A 4,736-nucleotide genomic window follows, 5' to 3' on the forward strand; every position below is an offset into this window, starting at 1 on the left:
TGGATTAGTTCTTTATGACCTGCTGGTGTATTGTTTGTTTGCCTCTCTCATCAGTACCCCCAACCCCAGCCCCTGCTCTCCCCCTCTGTCATCTGCCTGCTTTCTGCTTTTCGTAGTCAAATTTCTCTCTTTTTATACACTGCATTGTACATGTCCTTTCACAGCATCTGATGAAGTGCTTACAATGGCTTGAGCTATTGTGATATATATGTTTTTGTGTGTAATCCAGGTGCACTCAAGTAATGTGCTCCCCTCTCCAGATAGAAGGGATGGATGGCAGGTAGATGTGCTGTGAGAGGAATCTGCAATATGCAGGCCATATCCCTCTACTCCCTGTAGAGTCAGGCGATACAAGAGATACTTAACTATATACAGATTTATTAATATATAAAAAAATTAAAAGGAATTGTACAAATATTCAATTATCACATAATACTATGGTCATGATAAATGCTGAAAGATTAGACCCCTTTAGGTAGCCCCAAGCAATGTGATGATAATCAGTTGATTTAAAATAGGCAGGCCCCAGGGATGCCTCCCTAAGGTGATTCCAGATCCTGAGAGCTCCTTTCAGCTGAAACTTCCTCAAGGATATACTGCTTCACAGCTGGAGTAGCTCCCCTCCCTTGTGGGAATCCCTTTCCCAACAACTCATGACTCCATGGGCATGAGTGGGTGATCCGTGTCCCCTTGACCAAAGGGCTCCTCACATGTGGGGCCTCCCAGGCCACAGGCTTTCCTTGGGCCAATGCCCATAGATGGCCCAGTGCACAGAGGGCTCTGCCTTGTGTTGGTAGTTGGGGGCTCAGGCTGCCTTCTGCAGCTCTGAGGCCAGGTCCCTGCCTGGGACAAGCTGTGCTCTGAGCGTGCATGGTAGTCCTGGCCATATGCCAGGAAAGGGTGGACCCAAGCCGCCTCAAGTGGCTCCCAGGGTCGGGGTCCCACCAGACCATGCCACGCTGAGCTGCTGGCGCTGGGTTTCTGGCCTCACACCAGGGGTTGCAAACCTGAGCTGCTCATGCAGCAACCAGGGTCTAGAGCTCCATGCACCACAGTGTGTACCAGGATCCTGGCCGCACGCTGAAGGGTTGCAGATCCGAGTTGCCTTGCCCAGCTCCCAGAGTCTGGTCTCCGTACACTGGCCCATGCACCGGGTCCTTGGCTTCATATCAGAGGTTGCAAGTCCCTTCCCAGCATTACCTGACTGATGGATGTACTCCACCAATCACAATGAAGATTTTCTGAGCCTGGGCACATATTGGTAAGTCCGTCACATGTGTGCATGAGTGTGTGTGTGTGTGTGTGTGTGTGTGTGTGTCTATATACACATATTTTGGTTACTTTAGAAGGTGCAAATCTAACCACACTTCTACTTGACTTCAGACTAACATGGCAACTATGTACCTCTGCACTGAATATCTCAGAACAGTTTAAATATATATCCAGCGTCGGTAGACATGGGAAAACATGCACAGATGATGAAGAATAGAACAGGTGCTCAACATTAATAAATATAAGCCTAAAGATCATTCCAGTTCATGAAATATATTGTTCATTAAAGTTTAGGTGGTTGGTATTTCATACCACTGACTGTGTTGTCGTCAGAAATTCCTCTGAACGTGTTCTTTATCACCGTCAAGCTTCCCTGAGAGCTTACTTTAGGTTGACACTGACACAGGTCCTTAATTATTTATCATTGCTGAATAAATTCTTTTATTTTCCAGGCAGTGATCAGAAATAAGAAGTCAAAGGGGAATGGAATGCTTGAAAATATTTCTTCTTTCCTGAAAAACAGCGGGTACGATGCTTCCTTTTGTTTGAACTGTTTGTCTCATTCACTAAAACCCCACTGATCCTGCATTTTGGAGAAAAACGAGTTCGGCATGTGTACAGCTACAATTCCCTGATGGTGTGAACAGAAGGTGTAATCCATGTGCGTTCCTGATCTATGTGACATTAAAGGAATATATATGTATTTTAATTGATACACATTCACATTCTTAAGTGACTCACTCATCTGGATGGCATTGGCTTGTTACGGACTCATACATTTTGAAGACACTAACTTCTAGAGTGTTGATATTTTTGATTCATCCACCTTCTTTGCAAGTGTTACACCCACACAGCCTATTTTAGAAGGAGAACTGCTAGTAATGGTAGCCCCATTTAGAGCTTTTTATTTTACTGCCTAATATACTATGGATCATTTTAATGCTAGCATTGCTTTCATAACAACTTCATCTTATGAATTCATTATGCATGAATAGTATAATACTGTTGTATTCATTGTCAGTAAATTATTGTAGTTTTAGCCTGAAGAACACAGCTATGGCTGACCTGTTGTTTTCAGAAAAGCATATGTTTTTATGGGTACATTCAGCATCTTTTTTTTTAAATGTAGAACTCCTGTTATTTGGGGAGAGTTCTGCATTCTTACTAGTATTGTTTATTACTTATATTACAGTAATAGCCACAGTCTCCAGTCACAAATGTTATGATAAGCACTGTGTAAACATGTCCAAATAAAGCTAGTTCCTCTCAAGACCTTCCAAAATAAAAATGGCTTGACCTCACAGCAGAAGACAGCAAGAACACAGGAGCCCAATTTTAAAGAACACAGAAGTCAATTGGAGTTAGTCATTAAATAGTTATGAAAAAGCCTACCAGGTGCCTATTCACATCTACAGCATCTAATGGACCCTGAGCATGCCCCTTTAGGGACATGCTTATACCCAACCAGCCACTCACTTCTCCTCTCATGCATCAGACCCTGAAATACTTCATGAAAGCCAGTCTGCATTCATTTCCAAGATCTTGGTCCCTAGAGTGCTGAGAGGAGGCTGCTGGGGGCGCTTTCTGGCCTAGGACCCAAACGTTATTTAGGTACCTAACACCTAAGCACTTCAGAGATCAGGGAAATTTTTTACGGTTGGGGGTGGATTTGGGGGGAGTCATATAGGTAGACTCACCGTGAATATTTTTGTTGTTATGGCTGGTTGCTAGGGGTGTGCAAAGTGGGCCGTATTCGATTCGGATTTGGATTCGGCCTGCTTCAGGGGAGAGTGATTCAGTTCACTGATTTGGATCACTGTCCCGATTTGATGCGGTTGAATCTAAATCTTAAGATTCGATTCTGATTTGGAGAATCAGTGATTCAGCCATAGGCACAGCTTTAAATGTTTTTTCTGCATACCTCAAGGTACCAGGTGTGGCTCAAGAACGCTGTGATGGTGGGGCAGAGGGGGTGTCCCACAGGAGTGTGGGGGCCACGCCCGCATACTTGGTGGCAGTGGCAGACCCTCCCATGCCCTCCCAGACCTGGCAATCAGCCATGGGGGAGCCCTGGGTACCCCCCCCCAGACCCAGTAAGCATCCACTTCTGGCCCACTTCTGGGTTCACCACCAATGGGGGGTCCCCGACACTCCTGTGAGATGCTCCATCCACCCCAGTATTGCAGCAGTCCGCGGTGGACCTGAACTGGTCCACTTCCGGGTCTGCTACCGAGCATGCTGGGGAGCCCGCCACACTCCTGTGGTATGCTTCATCTGCCCCACCATTTCAGCATTCATGAGCTGCCTGGTACCTTGAGGCACGTAGAAAAAACATAATAAGCTGTGTCTATGTCCAAATCATCGAATCTCTCCAAATTAATCCAGAGCCTTCTGATTAGATTCGGAGAGATCCATGGGTCTCCTGATTTGATTCGAGTAGGGCCGAATCTCCTCCGAATCAAATCAACCCTACTGGTTGCTCATGCTAACACTACAGTTGCATAGTGCATGGAATAGGATTCTGCATTCACAAAAATATTTTAACCCCCCATCTTATTTTGAGGCATCTCTGTTTTGAGCTGACAGAGCAATGCAAGCTAATGCAGCTTTAAGAAAAAACCTGAACCTTGTGGGATGAGAGAGAACACCTGAAATGAGGTCTGGCAGGGCACGAAGTACATCATTTAGGAGGCTGATGAATGCTTGGATCTCATGTCGATAAGTACACTGGAAGTATTATGGATGGCTAGATGCAATGTCATAAGACAGAAAAGCATTCAGTGGATATATATCATATTTTGCTTTTGTTAATTTGTCTGAATGCTACTTAGTGGATTTTGTATTTTAATACTAGGTTTTTGTTCAGAAGTATCATTGCAGAATGAAGCTCTCTGGAAGCTGTATGCAACATATGATGACAGTTATTTAGGCTGAGTCAGGACTTGCTGTTCATGTGTGACACTAATTGCCTTTACTATATAAAAAACAGTACAACAAGGCTTCCAGCTACAGAATTTGTGCATCCAGGAAAGTGCTAATCAATTGTATTTATTAATTTCTGGGAGGAGGGGAGGTTAAGACCTATAAAGCTATTTTTTCCATATGAAGGTCTTTTTTGATGAGACATTTAAAAATTATTTTGATAATGGCTATTTGTGCTGTGCATTCAATTAAAATTACCTACACCACTTTAATAAAATCCTGGATCCTATGAAACCAATGGGGATTTTGCCATTGACTTTATTCTTGGGGGCTCGGACAGTAGATTGCTGCCAGAGGTGGTTCAAGCACCTACTTCGAACACCTTTAAGAGATATCTGGATGTTTATCTTGCTGGGCTCTTATGATACCTGCTGACTTCCTGCCCCTCTGGCAGGGGGCTGGACTCCGATCTTCCGAGGTCCCTTCCAGCCCTAATATCCATGAAATCTATAACTTCAGTGGAGCTAAAAAATTCAGTCCCA

The sequence above is a fragment of the Crocodylus siamensis genome, chromosome 11 (genome assembly GCF_052110815.1).
Source record: "Crocodylus siamensis isolate JL-2025a chromosome 11, ASM5211081v1, whole genome shotgun sequence".
In the NCBI taxonomy this organism is placed as follows: Eukaryota; Metazoa; Chordata; order Crocodylia; family Crocodylidae; genus Crocodylus; species Crocodylus siamensis.